Raw genomic sequence first — 20,052 nt, 5'->3', positions numbered from 1 at the left:
CCGTTTAAAATCACGAAGCCGAATCAAGCTAAGAAACCGCATGATTGCACCATATGGACGAGACTGTGGGTTTGACTAATGGCTCGATCATTTCGACCGTTACCAAAACTACAAGAAATATGGCCCGATCTGCGTGTTTGCTTGACTCGTGCCTAAATGAAAAAGAACGGTAATATCCCTGCTTCGAATAAGCATGCGATTAAACGAAACGTTGATTTTCTATAACCACGCTAGGATGATATATCCCGTAAATTGGAAGAAATAAAGAGTTGTTATTAGCCGAAAGATTATCGCGCGCTCAAATAAGACTCGTCGTCTTTTCACATAGCTAAAACGAGCAAGCGGATTTTTGACGCTAGAAACAAACACGTTACGCGATGATTCTGTTCCCTAAAATAGAATCCAAAAGTGATATCATCACTAAACAAACACGTGGTTATGTCTCTCGATAAGATCCAAAAGATCCCGTCGTAATCCAAAAATCGAGACACGAACCCACGCGAATAAAAGGGAACGAGTCATTGTCAATAACGAGCGATTGGACCAGAAGAATAACTCGTACCACGTCTAAATCCGAGATGCGCTCAAAAGGGAATCAAAACCCGAACTAATGCGTCTCGCGAAATAACAAAAGACGAGTTATTCGAAAGGACAATCCATTTGGTCGATATCTTAGTCACTGAACGTTGATAAGTCAAAACGAACTGTATTGTCTGATGGATGATTTACTTTTCCACAATAATCATCGGCATCACGCGTCCCCTAGACCGCGATGTGAGCCCATACCAAAATCCTAGGAAAGAGACTTGGACCAACGAGTGTGTGGAGGAATAAGGATGGAAGAGAGATGATGTGATGATTGTGATTATTATCTAACGTTTTCTTTCTCTTATTGCAATGTAATTACGCGTTATGTATGATTTTCGCTAACTAGTTGTTCGTATGGATTTATATCTGGTTGTACATCAGTCGAGTCAGATTTAAGTCATAATGCATCCTATGCTTAATAAATCATTGCAGTCATACCATATAGAGTGTCGCATGCTAACCGAATTGCGTGCAGCCATTCTAGGTTTTGTAGACTTAGGACGTGTTTGTTAGGAATGTGAGAAAGAGTCGACCCCAGCGTCGTGTGTTCATCAAGAGGCATACCAGTTATGTCGTGACGTATCCCATACGTCTTTGCCTTGTCGTACCTGTGTTTTGGGACGCATCCTATGCATCCTTGGCACATCTCGTGCGTCTTCACAGTGTCGTTTGTATGCTAGCTAGGAGGCATGTCCATTATGTCATGACGTATCCTATGCGTCTTCGCCTTAGCATACTGTACATTTGGTAGCGTACCACATACATTTCTCCAGTATCGTAGGCACTAGTCAGAAGGTACAACCCTTATGTCATGGCGTATCCCCTACGCCTTTGTCTTGGCATACCCCGTATGTCGCGGCACCTCCAATATATCCGTACCCTGTCAAGAGATGTACTGATCTCTGATGACGTACCCCATATGTCCTTGCTGCTTCGTGTCATCACGCGTCCACCCGTTAGGAGTCCCACCTGTCATGTGGTGATCGTATTCCTTGCATCTTTACTTTGTCGTACCCTGTAGGACGTAACTGATGCGGATTCCGTGAAGAACCCGATCTGAGGGATAAGTGTACCCCGTCGTTATCAAGTAATAAATTTCTGGGTTTAAGTCCAGGTTATCGTCCACAGGATTTATTTCTGCAAGTACCGAATTACTAAGTCTCGGATGTTATCTAGGCTTAGGGGGTTTTGAGTTTGGTTTTGTTTAATTACTCTACTCCTAGGTTGAATTATACTAATTCTAATTAAGTTATCTAATTCTAGCTAAGTTATTCTAAGCCTAATTAAATTACTCTACCCCTAATTAAATTAAACTACTCCTAAGTGATCTTTTATCAATGCAATCATCTAAAGGATCATGGAGGGATACGATGATAATGGAAATAGATTGTTTAAACAATTGAATTAAAATCTAAGTCACTTGTGTTCGAGGCGATTAACCCGACCTATCCTCCTAAAGTTCCTAGTTCGTGATTCCCTTGTAAGGCCGAAACTAGCTCTAAGGCTCAGTAATTTGGGCTTAATCTTCTATAGGGTCGTCAATCCTATAGGCACTGACTAGGTCAGATTCAGCTCGCAATATGTGCCAACTTGATTTTGGGATTATCGAATGAGTTAAACCAATCAAACAAAGCGTAGGACAAAGATTCAAAGCATTAAAACAATTGAAGAAACAAAACTATTATATTAATCAAAGATGGAGAACATTGTCACGAAGTTACAATAAGCCTAAGATTCATAGCATGTATCATAGGATAAACAAGTTATAAAAGAAGAAAAATCCCTTTCAGGGAACCTGTCAACCAATGCAGGCGTCTTCCTAGGACTTAAGGATGGAGCTCGAGCAATCCTCGGTGAATGGAGCTTCGGAGGCGTCTTCAATGGAGGTTTGAAGGTTTTTGGAGGAGGTGGAGAGGATTTCTCGAGGTGGAAGATAAGAGAATTACAAAAACAAAAGATATCTAATTTACAATTGAAAATTTCTATTTATAGACGCGTCTCGGGCCTCGTTTTGACCTAATTTTGTGTCCTTGTTGGTGTAGGAAGACGTGGGGCCGAACGTGGCTTCGTGGGGGCGGAATTGGTCTTTTTGACCAATTCCCGCAGGTCTGCTCGCCGAGCAGGAAAGGCTGCTCGCCGAGCAGAATTGCGACGAGCAGCCCTTGCTCGCCGAGCAGGCGCCTGGTGGCCTGCTCGGCGAGCAGGCCTCCAGAGGCCTGCTCGGCGAGCAGAAATGGCCCGGGGGGCCCTGCTCGCCGAGCGTTTCCGCTCGAAGCGCGCTCGATCCGTACCGGATGACTTCCAAACCCTTTTTCGTCTGAACTTACACCTGCACACGTATAAAAACTCCAGAAAACATTAGTCCAAAAGCCGAATTGATCCGTCAATCGCTTATTTTGAGCAAACGCTTCGTTTGGTGCGACTTTTGACGGACCAATTAGCTTCAAAAGATAACGAAATTCTATTATGCGTGTTATTTCGGCCGTATTTGCCTAAATTGATCACAAAACGAGCCTAAACGACAAAAAGTAAATAGAATGCTTACAATTTCTAACTAACTCACACAAAAGCATTTAAATGCGAGAATTGCTCGCTTATTAGCCAAATAAACCTAAAAACCGTCCTAAAACCGTACCCAAAGATAGGGGTTTTTGACCCCTATCAAACCTCCTCGCACTTAAAACTTTACTTGTCCCCAAGTAAACTAAAAAACTAAACCCGCCATCACAAGCAAGCTAGAAAACTTCCCAGTTTGACTAGGTGCTTGACACAATTTCGAGCATCTGTAATTACATGCATTCGGAAGTACAAAGTAGAGACACGATATCCAAAAGCCGCATTTCAATTACAATAGGTCATAGTTTTAAGTAAAGGAACACATGTTCAATTGAACGAGCTTGAGGGGATCGCTAAGTAAAACACCTCACCATAGGTAGTTCACTCATTCACACAATTTTGGTGGCTAAAGTGTTTACTCTCGGCTTATATTCTTGCTTAGGATTACGTTGATTTTGAACGTTCATCCGAGTTCCTCTACTATGCTAAATGACTCCGATGATATCAAAAACAGCCTCTAATTGGGGTTGTAATGTGGTTAGAGGGTTAAAGGTACAACAAAGGTTAAGTGTTCTAGCGCTACAACAACAAAGTTTAAATGGCTTTAGCAAATATGAAGTGATTGGGCTTTTTATTCGTCCCTTATTGTTTTCTTTTTGGGATGTTTTCTTTGAGACATTTTTGATTTTTCTAAGAACTAGGGAATGGAGTTCTTCCCTTTTGTTCGTCTCTTTTCTTTTCTTTTTCTTTTTCTGTTTTTCTTCTTCTCTTTTTTTTTTTCTTTTGGGATAGTGATGCTCATTCACTTCTTATCCTTTTGGCTTGCTACTATAATGCCATAAACAACGATAAAGCGCTAGAGAAAAACAAAGGCTCAATTTGAGCTTTGCAAAAACAAAGGTTAAGTAGCGAACCAAGTTGTGGTTCGCAAAAACGGGTTAGAACGAAAGAAAAATCTACAAACTACAAAAATGTCGGCTCAAAGGGGCTTCCTAGAGTGGATGAAAAAGAAAAACAAGGTAAAGAAAAGGTTAATTCTAATGAGGCTGATTCATCGTTTATCATCTCAAATCATTGCATATAGGTTCAACACAGTATTAGGTGCAAAATCTGTAATCTTCCACAAGTCAAAGCATTCACACAAAAATGTCAAGAAAAAGAGCTTTTTGATGTTCGCTCTTAGGCTCAAATTCAACTCACAATTCTTTGGGTTTCAATTTTGTGTTTACTAGTTTTTCCCCAAACTCAAGTTTAATATTACATGCCTTCAATTCTTAAGTTATCTACCTAAGTAATGATTTTAGCATTTCTTCAAAAGTAGGGTCTAAATGCAAACTGTAGCTCATGCTTTTACAGATACGAGAGTTGTGTCCCACACCTAAACTAGTTGTCATGCAATTTTAGATTCGGTTCTCAGCCCTCAAAGACAAATAACGAAGTTCAGATTCGAAGGAGGTTCACGGTTTTAGGTCCTAAACATGTAAAAACATAAACAAAACACCAAAACGCAAACCTAAACTAGACACGACGCAACAAAAATTAAAAATTTATACAATTTTTGTAAGTTTGTCTACCCCTCCTCCTCACACTAAAATTATGCAATAAGTTCCAACATTGCATCATAAATCATGAAGTACGAGTGTAAAAAGTTAGGGTGGAGAAGAAAACTTACGGATTTTATCGCAATCGCAAAAGCTTGACGATTTGCGGTGGCACATTTTTTTTTTTATTTTATTTATTTATTTATTTATTTCAGCTTCGTTCGGGATTTAAAAAAAAAATCTCGAAAAAAATTCCTTATCGCGGCCGAGCACCGCCGCTGGGCAGCAGTGCCCAGCGGCGGGCTGGGCGCCAGCGCCCAGCGGCGTGCTGGGCGCCAGCGCCCAGCGGCAGGCTGGGCACAGTGCCCAGCGGCGTGCTGGGCGCCAGCGCCCAGCGCACGGCGAGCAGGGCCCTGCTCGCCGAGCTGGGCGGCAGTGCCCAGCTCGGCGAGCTGGGCCTCCTGGGGCCAAATTTTTTTTTTTTTTTTTTTTTAACCTGAAAACTTAAAAAAAATAAAAAATAAAATAAAATAAAAGAAAACTAAACAACTAAAAAAAATATTTATTTATTTATTATTATTATTTTTTTTTTTTTTAAACGAACACTTAAAAAAAAACGTAAAAGAAAACTAAAAAGACTAAACTAAGAGATCAATGTATAATCTAAATAAAACAAACCTGAAAAGTTTTATTAAAACTTGGGTTGCCTCCCAAGAAGCGCTACGTTATAGTCGGTGAGCTCGATATAGAATTCTCGCCTAGGTGTATGCTTCTACTCGCGTCAGGAATTCAAATTCCTGAATAAATAATCCGTACCTACAAAACGGATTAAGAGCCTCTAATAAGTTTAATGAAAGCAGGAGGCCGAATTTAAACATGTTATGAAAAAGTTTGGTTTGCTCCCTTTTGGATTCTCTTGGTAGGTCGAAGAGAATGAAAACTTCCGAGCATGAAACAAACCTAAACTTTTCTAATGTTTGAGGAAAAGGTACTTGAGATACACAAGTTTTGATTTGATCTTTTATCTCTACCACATGATTTAGAATTTCGGATTTTGAACCGGGGTTGCTTACCGCTTCCGGTTCTTCACTTACCTCGAGTGATGCATGTGATAGTGGACTTGGTTCTACCTTTTTGTCATTCCTCAAAGAGATGGCTTGAGCTGATTCCCTTTGTGGGATTTCTATGTTTTCCTTTATGCTTGGGAGAGCATCTCGGGATTGCTTTTGCATCTCTTGGTTTATTTGAGCCAGTTGGTTGCTCAAGTCCTTGCAAACCTCCTCGTTGATTGTAAGTCGGGCTGATATTCCTTTCAAAAGGGACAGCACCTCATCTCGTGAGCTAGAGGGTTGTGGAGGAACTTGGCTTGCTTGTTCGTAAGGGAACATTCCCAATTCGTTTTCCCTGTGCTCATTGACAAACCTATTTGGAGGCCTCAATATGTTAGGGTTCCCGTAGGACAGATTTGAGTGTTGAGGTCTCCTCCAATCACTACCATAAAAGCTGTAAGAATTGGGGTTAGAATTATACCTTTGGTGATTACCCACAAAACTTACACTTTCATTGGTGTTGAGGCTCAGATTTGCCATCAAGATATCCATTTTCTCATTTAAGTCGGCCATGGAGGGATTGGGAGCCTCATTCTCCAGGGTATGAATGTATTGTCTTGATGGGATAGTAAACTTTTGAGCTTGCCACTCGACTTTTTCTTGCCAATTCATTGATCAGAGAATGCTGAGAAAAAGTGAAGTTCTAGCACAAAAGTTGATAAGTAACAGTATACAGATATGAACAAGTATAGAAACGTATAAAGAAATCATATATCAACAAGTATAAACGATATAAACAAAGATATTCACAATGAATGCCTAAACTAACAAATCAACCTTTGGTTCGATATTGCAGAAGAAATAAATCCCCGACAACGGCGCCAAAAACTTGATTATTGGCGGTTGTCGGGTATTTATAGAATTAATCTACTATTCCCCGGCAACGGCGCCAAAAACTTGATTATTGGCGGTTGTCGGGTATTTATAGAATTAATCTACTATTCCCCGGCAACGGCGCCAAAAACTTGATTATTGGCGGTTGTCGGGTATTTATAGAATTAATCTACTATTCCCCGGCAACGGCGCCAAAAACTTGATGCGGATTCCGTGAAGAACCCGATCTGAGGGATAAGTGTACCCCGTCGTTATCAAGTAATAAATTTCTGGGTTTAAGTCCAGGTTATCGTCCACATGATTTATTTCTGCAAGTACCGAATTACTAAGTCTCGGATGTTATCTAGGCTTAGGGGGTTTTGAGTTTGGTTTTGTTTAATTACTCTACTCCTAGGTTGAATTATACTAATTCTAATTAAGTTATCTAATTCTAGCTAAGTTATTCTAAGCCTAATTAAATTACTCTACCCCTAATTAAATTAAACTACTCCTAAGTGATCTTTTGTCAATGCAATCATCTAAAGGATCATGGAGGGATACGATGATAATAGAAATAGATTGTTTAAACAATTGAATTAAAATCTAAGTCACTTGTGTTCGAGGCGATTAACCCGACCTATCCTCCTAAAGTTCCTAGTTCGTGATTCCCTTGTAAGGCCGAAACTAGCTCTAAGGCTCAGTAATTTGGGCTTAATCTTCTATAGGGTCGTCAATCCTATAGGCACTGACTAGGTCAGATTCAACTCGCAATATGTGCCAACTTGATTTTGGGATTATCGAATGAGTTAAACCAATCAAACAAAGCGTAGGACAAAGATTCAAAGCATTAAAACAATTGAAGAAACAAAACTATTATATTAATCAAAGATGGAGAACATTGTCACGAAGTTACAATAAGCCTAAGATTCATAGCATGTATCATAGGATAAACAAGTTATAAAAGAAGAAAAATCCCTTTCAGGGAACCTGTCAACCAATGCAGGCGTCTTCCTAGGACTTAAGGATGGAGCTCGAGCAATCCTCGGTGAATGGAGCTTCGGAGGCGTCTTCAATGGAGGTTTGAAGGTTTTTGGAGGAGGTGGATAGGATTTCTCGAGGTGGAAGATAAGAGAATTACAAAAACAAAAGATATCTAATTTACAATTGAAAATTTCTATTTATAGACGCGTCTCGGGCCTCGTTTTGACCTAATTTCGTGTCCTTGTTGGTGTAGGAAGACGTGGGGCCGAACGTGGCTTCGTGGGGGCGGAATTGGTCTTTTTGACCAATTCCCGCAGGTCTGCTCACCGAGCAGGAAAGGCTGCTCGCCGAGCAGAATTGCGACGAGCAGCCCTTGCTCGCCGAGCAGGCGCCTGGCGCCCTGCTCGGCGAGCAGGCTCCTGCTCGCCGAGCAGGCCTCTGGCGGCCTGCTCGGCGAGCAGAAATGGCCCGGGGGGCCCTGCTCGCCGAGCGTTTCCGCTCGAAGCGCACTCGATCCGTACCGGATGACTTCCAAACCCTTTTTCGTCTGAACTTACACCTGCACACGCATAAAAACTCCAGAAAACATTAGTCCAAAAGCCGAATTGATCCGTCAATCGCTTATTTTGAGCAAACGCTTCGTTTGGTGCGACTTTTGACGGACCAATTAGCTTCAAAAGATAACGAAATTCTATTATGCGTGTTATTTCGGCCGTATTTGCCTAAATTGATCACAAAACGAGCCTAAACGACAAAAAGTAAATAGAATGCTTCCAATTTCTAACTAACTCACACAAAAGCATTTAAATGCGAGAATTGCTCGCTTATTAGCCAAATAAACCTAAAAACCGTCCTAAAACCGTACCCAAAGATAGGGGTTTTTGACCCCTATCAGTAACACACCCCATACATCTTCCATTAATCCCTCAGACACCGATCAAGAGACGTACTTGTTATGACATGACGTATCCCATGCATCTTTTCGCTATTGTGCCTCGTATATTGTGACCCATTCCTTGTGTTGCTACCATGTCATTACACACCGGTCAGAAGGTGTACTATGTGTGTCATAACACAGCCTGTACACCTTTGCCTCATTCCTGGCACCGAGCAAGGGGCATGAGCTTCATACCCCGTATGTCATGGCGTATCAGGTGCTTTTTCACCATGTTATATATGTTAGACGAAAGGCATACCATTTGGGCCGTGACGTTTTCCCTATGTCTTCGTCGTGTTATACTCTGTATGGGATACGCCACGCACATCTGTATCGTCCTGTTTATACCATTAAGGGGTATACCCTATGCATCGTAACATATCACATGCGTCTTTGCCACTATGCTTAAGTTATCCGAAAACGTGTCCCATGTGTCACAATGTACTCCGCCTCCCTCTATCATGGTTAGGAATACTGGTCGTTAGATATGCATCCTTGCCAGATCCAAACTGCTTGGTGGTAATACCTCGTTTGTCATAACATTCGCATCGTGGGGCAAATTCCGTTCACTTTCTGCATGGTCGACTCGAGACATACTATGTGTGTCGCCACGTCGCTGACAACTTATCGATAGTTCAAAAAAAAAAGAAACATTGTCACGGCATTGGTTCCCCCGAGACTCGAATTAACCATTCGTCACATGTCTCATACCCGTCCTACTTACGCCTCAAGACATACCATGTATGTCGCTACACTTTAGCCTACACATCTCAAGATTGTGACCGGTACTTTGGACTCAAATGGAACCATGATCCCCCGGGTCGTCGTCACCTCCCTTTCGTATCTCAAGACATACCCAGGTATGTCGCCATGTTATACATAATGCCCATGTGATTCCAAATTACATCGTTATATCATCTGTGTCTCTCATCTCGTAGGTCGTTATCATGACCTTCGTACGCTAAGACATGCCACGCATGTCGGCGCACCGTGCACCTATACTCCAAAGTTACGCTGTGGTACGATCGGTACCTTAGGGTCGAGTCAACTATTTCATACGAATCCCGCTTACCTGTCATCATTCGCATTTGGGGGATGTAGTCCATACATAGCACCTCCATATTTCAGAGTTGTGGGCAATACCTTGAGCTTCGAAACTTGTGTGTTGTCTACACCTCCCATTTGTACCTTTAGGTGTGCCACGTGGGTCGTCATGGTGCCTCCTCGTATTTACATCGTCCCACTATCCGGACCCCAGGTTCACATTGACCCTAGGACGCACGTTTCATACGAAGTCGTCGCGTCACATCCGCACTTTAACTGGTGCCTTATATGTCACCTCATCACATCTAGTAAATCCATGCGTCATGGTACTAACCTCTTAGCTAGTAGGTCATCCTCATGCCCCATTGGTACTCTCGGTCGTACCTTATATATCGACACGTCATTGTACTAAGGTAACCCGCGCATCCTTGGCCTTTTTGAGACACCCCGTCGCATCTTCAAAACGACCAAATCGATGAGACATACCAGGTGTGTCGTCATATATCGTAGCATGTCAGTATTCCAAACATGTGACAATAGGGCTTCGAGCATGTTTCAGCTGTTGGTGCATATCCCGTATGTCACCGCTTGCGCTTTAGTCATACGTTGGGCCTTGCCAAAACATGCCTCGCGTGTCGCCTTGTCATCGACAATATTTGTAGTCCGCGAATATGTCATTAGGCCATCCAATTATGGACCGACCTTTGACGCGCGTTCCATATGTCATCCCTCGCACCTTACTCACATGTCAAAGGCTGAGTCGTTTATACCATCCGATCAGGGTTAAGCTTATGGCACATACCCCCATACGCGGTTTGGTACGTCCCATTCGCATGTCAAATGTCGAGTCACTCATGTCATCGAGTTCAAGTCGAATCTGGGGCAAGTTCATATATGTCATCACGTGCATCTCGCTTACATCCCTAATGTCGAGTCATTTGTATCGTCAAGTTCGAGTTGAACTTTTGGCACGTACTTGTCATATAGAGTGATTCATGTCGTCGAGTCCAAGTCATACCCTTAGGCACGTACCCTATGGGCCGTCTCGAGCATCCCGCTCATACCTTGACACACTGAGTCGTTCATGTCATGAGGCTCCTATCAAACTCTTGACGTACGCCCCGTAAATCGTCACTCATGTCTTGAGTACGCCTCAAACAGCGGTTTGTTTATATTGTCAAATCCTCGACACGCTCCCCCTACATCATTGGTACCATTGTCCATGCACCCCCAAACTCCGAATTGCCTTATTCACGAGCCTGAGACATATGCCTTATGTGTCGCTATTTGGGTCTTGCTCGTATCAGTAGTATCGAGTTGTTCGTACCGTGTCTAAGTCCAACGTTTGGCACTTACCTCTAAGGTCTTGGTTTGCACCTTCGTTGCTCCTCAAATTGTTCATAGTGATAGGTTCCAGTCGAACTATCGACGTCTACCCTGTGTGTCATTGCTGGTATCTCAAATATCAGTGATGGACCAAATACATCATAAATATCCACGTAAGGTCTTTAGGGATTCTCATAAAACGTATTGTCATTGGATTTGCGCTATAACGCAAATTGACCTTTGACACATACCAGGTAAGTCGTCGTTTCCGTCTCGTCGGTACCTCGATCGGATTAGGACACCTTTCATTCTACCAAACTCACCGATGTTCGCAAGTTCATCGAGGTATTTATGTCTCTATCTTGAGTTAATCCTTGGACCGCACCCTGCGTGTCGGTATCGTGTCTAGCTGACACCTCCAATGTTGTTAGGAGGTACCTCTTGAGTCATCTCTGTGCTTCATCTATACCCAAAGTTGGTCAGATAATATGTGTGTCGTATGCGTACCCTATTCGTGTCTCGTACCTAGCATGTTGGATTTCTCCCGCGACGGTCGAAATCCCAAAATCAAGCCATCACATCGTTCATGAGTTGTGTATAAGTCAATCGTGGGGGCATACCATGTACGTCATCGTACTTCCTAAATGCACCATGTTTCAAACCACGATGTCATGATACTAGTGAGCCAAGTAGGAGTTAATAATTGGCACATACCTCGTATGTTGACATACGCATCCTATTCGGACCTCGAGTATCGGATATTCCGTGTTCATTGTCCCGTTAAATAATACCCATCATTGTAATAGTTGCTTTCCGAGAGAAGCTGACAATTGGCGCACATCACGTATGTCACTCGCGTCTTCCTTATGCCTTAACCTGTTTGGGGCACACCTCGTGTGTTACCACTTTCTGCATAGCACGCCAAGGTTCCATTGGTACGTCTACGTATTTGTATCTTGGATTTAAACTGACCATTGACCCACATCCCGCATGTGGTGCACCCTCTGTGTCGGCCTATTTCAGGAAGCTCGTGTTTCCCAAAAATGCGGTTCCTTGCTATTAGTGTCGATACCAAGTAAACCTTCGACACGTACCTCGCATGTCTTCATCATGGTCTATTCGAGTCTCACATTATCAAAGACATACCATAAGCGTCACATCAGCCCATGTAACACCGCGTATCTTTGAAGTACGTCATTACTACCGAGGATGACAATCCCTCACATACACCTCATGCATAGTCGCTTATGTTGTTGGTTTTGGATCGTGAGTCGTGTCGATGTACCAAGTATGTCATTTCCCCCCACTCATGTCGCTACCCCTCCAATGTATCTACACGTCACGGATATCATCGGGGTACACTCTCATCTACCTAGCGTCCTAGGGAATTTTACTTATCATGAGGGTCGTCTCAATCTCACAAGCGTCAGTCGTGTCGAGCATCATTCAACATTGTACGTCTTGTAAAGCATTGTATAGTAAACTCGTAGGGTTCATACTAATGTGTGCATAACAGTTGAAATGATTTTGGGCATCCGCACTTCCAAACAGGTAAGTTAGCACAGATGACCGAAGTGCTGCCGATAGCTCTGGTAAAAGAAGGGGTTTAGCTCTAGTCCGAATCGTGTTTATGTTGTAAAAAATAAAGCGCACGCCACGAATCATGCATAGATCATACATCCATCCCTAGGAGGCACAAGTAGATAGCTCTGGCATTCGCATCATCGAAATTCATAATGCCTAAAAAGCTCCACTCATCGATCCTTTCTTTTTCCTTATTAGAAACCCAACTCATGGCCCAATCCAGCAATTCAAACCACAATCTTGAGAGCCGTGTGCAAGGGGCTTTAGCCAAATACATCTTGTCTGATGAGTTCAAACGTGCTCTTAATGATCCGGAGGCTACTAAGCATGATGGGGTTGAAAATTCCCAAGAGATGATAGGAGATTTCAATCTCAGAGCAGAAATCGAGCGAGTTCTTCCCGATATCCTTGCTTCAGATGAATTCAAGATAGAGCTGAAAGGGTTGGTCAGGGAGGTCCTGAGCGAGTCACTGGTTACGGAGATCCCGAAAGCTGCTGTGGAGAAACCTATATTCCAGCTCGCGTCACAAGCTAATCCACAAACATTCACTCCACCAAGGGTAGTCTCACACCATGTTTCACGAACACAACAAGATCCACACCATCGGGGACATGAGATTACCAGGGTTGTTCGCCCTCCATCGCCCACTCAGTATAGAGGGGAGGGAAGGGAGTTCTCCACTTTCACCCAACCCTTATTTGAAGTGTTGGAGGGTCTACGAATTCACGACATACTTCATCCTCTACCAGCCACGGAAGGTCAAACCAATGAGTTAGCCAAACGCAGGGGCTACTGCCACTTCCACCAGAAATATGGTCATGAAACAAGTACTTGCATGAGGTTGAAGCATGAAATTCAAGATCTCATCGAAGCTGGAAAGATAAGTGACCCAGATCCTTCTCATCAGACGAAGCCTTCGACTTGTTCCTTGAACGGTGAAGTCTACAACGGATCAGGATAAGCTAAAGAAGAAGTTCTCGAGATTGAGGACACTTATGAAGTGGAAGAATCTAAAGCTTCCTGAAGTAGCATGAGAGAGAGGATTGCACTTGTAGTCTTTATCATTGTCTTTTATTTTATCTTCTATTCCACAAGATGTTGTTAACCTCATTTTGAATTCAATGAAATTTCGTTTCCGCAAATTTATCCTAAACATACGTACTTACATTTGATATCTACTCAATTGAGATATTCCCGCTTCTATCATGGCATGGACGTAAGCTCTAGAATATAATTATTGCTCAGTACTTAACCACTGAAGAGAGAAAATTAAGAGAGAAAAAAAAAACAAAATAAATCATGAGAAGCGATTCCCTGACTCTACGATGATAAGTCGGGCGTAGACCCATCAAACGAAGGGTTCTCACCGGCTTTTGCCAAAAAGAAGACTGAGCGACAATCAACAAAGTCCAAAAGAGAGAAAAAGAAAAGAAAAGAAGGAGCAAGCAACAAGCCCTCAGAACCATGCTAGCACTAAGGCATCGACAAAAATTCCTCCCCCCCCAAAGGGGACACCAGTGCATGAGTGCACCATTCAGAACAAGACGGGGGCAACTAACCTATCAACGATAAAGGATCCTGTTCCAGGATCAATGAAAAGGTTCAGATCTATGATGACTCAAAGTAAAAAAAAAGGCATTGCTGAAAAGGCTCAGGGGCAAAGTCAAGCCAATCAGAAGTAAGAGAAAATTATCAAGCACACGTAACTAGCTGAGGGGCGTCAAGGGGACAAGAGCGGTTGACATTGCCTAGCAAATGGGTGATCAAATGTATGAGAAAAGCTCACTTTAGCAAGGAAAGATCAAATGCGTAGTCGAATGAAGACAAAGGCGGTGACGAAGTTTAGAACTACGGTCAATCTTAAAGGAACCCAAGGAATCTTTCTCATGAGAATTAAAAAAAAAAAAAGAAAGAAAGAAAGAAAATCCCGATAGGTTGAAAATCCGCAAAGGATGGCCTATGAAACAATAAGGGACACCCCAATAAGTGAAAACCTCATGGGGCGCTTATTTGAAAATTTCGGGGGGTAAAAGGAGAGCGTTAAAATAACTGAAATGTGAAAACCCGAAAGGGCATACTTTGGTGACAGTGGTTAATGAATTGAGCAGTAAACAATTCAATTTATGTTTGCCAAGTGCTTTATTTAAGCTAGACGGTTGCATTTGCAATGAAAACACCCGCATCAATAGACACCCCATCTCAACTAAAATCACACCCATAAACCGATCCAAAATCTAGAAAAAAAAACTAAAAAAAAGAGACTATTCCTCTCTCTCATGCCCCATGAAGTCTGGTTCCTCCGCTCCTATGTGGTCCTCTCAAGAGTCAAACTTTGACCGAAGCATCTCTCCCCCATAACTACTCCCAACGGAAGTATCCCTAGCTTGAGCGCACGTGAAATCTCACCTCAAGTTGGGAGGGGCATGCGCTCGCATCAACTTCTAACCCACACCAAGACGGTAACTTTAATCGGGGGCACGACCATGCGATCAGATCACCGTCCATCTCGCCCCAGAAGCTTCTCCGTTAACGAAGGCATCAGGCATGAACTCATCGTCAAATGCTCAGCATAGAAGTGGCCCGTGGATATGAACCCCCTGTGCTATCCGGTATCATTTACAATAATAATAAAAAAAAAATCTGAACAAAAGTTGGATTGAAAACCTCAAAAGAGGCGATCCAAGCAAAAGGAGAGATAGAGAAAATCGGTGAGATATAGAAAAGATGAATTGAAAACCCCTAGGGGCGGTTTATGCAAAAGGAGAGATAGAGAATATCAGAGAGATCATGTTGAGTCGAAAACCCGAAAAGGGCGGCTTAAGCAAAATTAGGGAAAAAATGAATGCGTCAATCTCTGGTTAAAGGCGAGAGCCCCTTGACACAAGCTCATCAAAACCAAATCCCCATCCTTACAACCCTTGGTTTCAAACTTATCCTCGCCCTCATCCTTGCACACCTAGGGGATGGCCTGAAGCATCATTTCTCGATCTGAAGCTACCGAAATCCTCCAGCCTGTGAAAAAGGGAATCCATTCGACTATCTCATCCACACATACATAGTTTGCATACACACGTGTCCATACATCTATATAAAGCAAAACGCATAGGCCACACATATGCACATTCAAACACACGCACGGTCACCTGCATACACACACATAAGTGTTTACACGCATCCATAGATTAGGCTATGTCCACCCATCTATATGCATCACTACATACCTCCCCTTGACACAAGTTCATCAAAACCAAATCCCTATCCTTACAACCCTTGGTTTCAAACTTATCCTCACCCTCATCCTTGCACACCTTGGGGATGGCCTGAAGCATCATTTCTCGATCTAAAGCTACCGAAATCCTCCAGCCTATGAAAAGGGAATCCATTCGACCATCTCATCCACACATACATAGTTTGCATACACACATGTCCATACATCCGCATAAAGCAAAACGCATAGGCTACACTTATGCACATTCAAACACACGCACAGTCACCTGCACACACACACATAGGTGTTTACATGCATCCATAGACTAGGCTACATTCACCCATCTATATGCATCACTACACACCTGCGGTCGATTTAGAGACCAGGGTTGCTAGAGAGAGCCATCTCACCTACAGTCGATTTAGAGACCAAGGTTGCTAGAGAGAGCCATTTTACCTGCGGTCGATTTAGAGACCAGGGTTGCTATTGAGCCATTTTACCCACGGTCGATGACCAGGGTTGCTATTGAGCCTTTTTACCCACGGTCGATGACCAGGGTTGCTTTTGAGCCATTTTACCCGCGGTCGATGACCAGGGTTGCTATTGAGCCATTTTACCTGCGGTCGATTTAGAGACCAGGGTTGCTATTGAGCCATTTTACCCACGGTCGATGACCAGGGTTGCTAGAGAGAGCCATTTTACCTGCGGTCGATGACCAGGGTTGCTAGAAAGAGCCATTTTTACCTGCAGTCGATTTAGAGACCAGGGTTGCTAGAGAGAGCCATTTTACCTGCAGTCGATTTAGAGACTAGGGTCCCCAGAAGGAGCGTCCATTGACAGCTGATTCAGAGGCAAGGACAGGACAGCCAAAGTAAAGATTGAAGACGAAGAAGGAACTTGCGACATGGAGATCAGGTATTTCTCCTCCCACTATATATGTGTCTCTTACTTTAATATGTTTTACATTGCATGTGTTGTATTCACGAAAAAGGTTTTCGAAAAAGCACACACGTCACTGTCAAAATAGAAAAGTAGGGGCAACTGTAGACACCGGGGTCAGAGGACCGATGAAGAAAAATGATAAAAAAGGGATCCAAATCAGTCGATTAAAATAAATGATGAGTCAATAAAAATAATAAATAAAAAACGTTGTTCAAAGGAACCGTGCAGACCGGTTTGATCGAATTCGGAAATTGAATCGAGATGACGGGCGAATCGGTTCCGCGAATGAAATCTTAAATCATTTTGCCAAATTCGGAGTATTTCATTATTAATAAAATCTCGGGTCGATAGGGGTTTTGTTTTAGAATTCGAACAATAAAAAAATAGTTTTGTAAAAAGATCGATTTTATAGAAGCTAATTTTATAAAATCAGTTTTGACAAAAATCATTTTTAATAAAAATCATTTTTTGGATTTTGGTTAATTTTAGAGGTTTTTTTAAAATATTTTTATATACCAACGCGGTCCTGTCGTAGGCCGCTATATTCGTCACGGGCCGTTAGACGGCCCGTGCGGCCCAACCCAATTGCACTTGGCTTTGGCCAAGTGCAATTTCGCTGCACTTGGCCAAAAGCCAAGTGCTTTACTTTTTTTTTTATTTGTTTTTTAGTTTTTTTTTGTTTTATTATTTTATTAAAAAGAAAAAATATAAAAGTAAATAAAGAGGAAATGAGGAGGAAGTTTCCTAGGCTAATTTAGCTAATCTTTGGCTCCAAGTTTGCTTGGAGTCAAGAATAAAGAAAATTTGGGAGCTCCATGCCTATAAATAGGATGGAGCTCAATGCACAAAGGGAAAAAATAGGACCCGAACCCCTGGAGAATTTCACCGAGACCCGAATTCGCCCAAAAATCCAAAAAACATAACTCTAAAACACAATCAATCGACCGATTTGGAATCCGTTACCAATCAAGAGGTAACAATCCGAGGAACTAGACCCGTTTACTCTTTCATTTTATTGCATTTTTTTGTTATTTAGATCTCTTTATTTATTTATTTTTGCACCTTTTTGTTTAGATTTCTTGAATTAATTTTCTGTTTTTATTTTACAAATATTTGAGTTTGGATCTAAAATAAAAACTTTGTTTTAAATCCCAATACGAACCGTGACCCGATTTAGGGGTAGTTCGGGACTAAAACGTCGTAAATGTATTATTTGAAGATGTTTTAATCGATATTTAAAATCAAAAACTTCACTCTTACGTCCCGTTACATGAACCGTGACCCGATTTGGGGTAGTTTGGGATTAAAGTGTCGTATAGAGATAGATCCGTGTTATTTTTGGTTTTAAAAGAGAAACAGGGACTGTTTCTGTTAAAAATTATCATATCAATGAAAAAGAATTACTAGCTGTTAAAAATGGAATTAAAGGATTTAGGTATCATTTGTTACCCATAGAATTTATCATAAGAACAGATAATACACAAGTAGGAGCATTTATCAGAAATAAAATAGATCCCCTACCAGAATTGAACAAAAGAAGGCATTGGCAAAGTTTTTTCAATTGCTATAATTTTGTTGTTAAACCTATCTCTGGAAAACGAAATATCTTAGCTGATTTTTTGAGCAGGAATGGAGATAATGATCCAGCGAATATCAGAAATCAGAAATCAGAACCGCCAGATGCTGGCAATGATCAGAAATCATGAGAACTTTCTGGACAACCTTGAGGAAGAACTCAAGAAACTCCAGTCTCAGAACAATCAGAATATACGAACCATGACTCCTAGATCATCTTATGAGTTGTTAGGAGATCTTCATAAGAAGCCAATTGAGCTGCCAACTTCATCTAGTGGACTCTCAGGAGCCACCACCTTGAACCATTCTAAGCTGATTAATCAGAACTCATCAGAAATCACAACCTCCCAGGTTATACAATTCCCTCCAGAAATGACAGAAGCATATAAGAATATCATGAAATTTTTTACATATAAGAAGAGTCAAACCGTATATAGAACCATTAAGATGACCAAATACCCTAGGTATATATGCTCAGAAGACTGCAGTCCAGATGTTGTTCAGAAACTATTTCGATATGGATTTCTGGACAAAGTCATGACTGATGAGAGCCTTAATAGTGTTTCAAAACTCCCATCTATCATACCCAGATCCATTGACGAACTTGGATTAAGATTTGGAAGAGGAATATTTTGTGTTCAAATTTTTGATGCTGCTATGGACTTAGAAGGGAAACCGATAATAATTGCTCAGATTTTTAAGACTGGTAGAAACACTAAGATTGATGTAGATAATTCCGACCATCAATGGGACATTCCATGCAAATTAGAAAATTTTAAATCTTGGTTAGGAGAAAAACGAGCACATGGAATCCATACGATCAAATGTAGACTCGAAGACTATATTAGAAATAAAAAGGTGGCTATAATAGCCAGATCGAATCATGGAGAAGTTGAAGAAATGATAACTATCAACTATTTAATGGAAATGGGTGATGAAACGAGTCAACAAATTTTGATAGAAATGCATACGAAATTGATGGATAAGAAATATAAACATAGTTCAGATACATTAGCCCATTATGAATCTATATATGGCCTAAGAAAATCATGTTTAATTAGAATTGAGCCCATAAGACCTGAGCCCATGAATATTGACTCCATAAGGCCCAAAGAAGAAGCCCATCCAAGAAAAGAGGAGGATCCATTTATTTAGAAAATGAGATAAAAATGGATAAGAAATATAAGAAATATAAGAACGAGGTGTCAATACCTAAAGAAAAGGTGGCAATAAGATCAACACGTGGCAAGACATGAAGATATGAAGAGACATGTGTCCAAAGAAGAAGCATGAGGTGGAAACATTAGAGATTAGTGGCAAGATGTAAAGCTTGAGGTGGAAGAGCAAAATAAGAAGCATTCGACACGTGTAACCTAAAAGTTTGTACTTTTAACTTTTGTGATGATGTAATCTCCTTTTTGGTAATTTCACCTTTGATCTTCTACCTATATAAGGAGAAGACATATGATGTATGAGATATAACTTGCTTTGAGCAATAAAAGCTTTCTTTCTCTCTATATCCATGGCTTTCTAAATTTCCCCTTTTAGCATCCATAGTTGTTAACTACTTAAGTTTAACTTCCGTATAGCATATTAGTTTAAAAAGATCCAGAGTGATAAAGCAACAATAGTTAGCCTTCAGACGAATCCAAGAGGTGTGTAGAGATGCTGGAACACAGCCATAACCCATGATGATGATGAGAGGGTGTCAGGCAGAGTTCAGAAGTCTCCACTGAGGATTGCTTTGAAAGGTATACTAGAGTTCCTCTATAACTCTTGTTCTAATTAAATTAATTTGTTATCATTAGTTACACTTAAAGGTTTAATATATTATGGATGTTAAATTT

This window comes from Euphorbia lathyris, chromosome 2 (genome assembly GCF_963576675.1).
Source record: "Euphorbia lathyris chromosome 2, ddEupLath1.1, whole genome shotgun sequence".
In the NCBI taxonomy this organism is placed as follows: Eukaryota; Viridiplantae; Streptophyta; class Magnoliopsida; order Malpighiales; family Euphorbiaceae; genus Euphorbia; species Euphorbia lathyris.
This window is presented reverse-complemented; position numbering follows the sequence as displayed.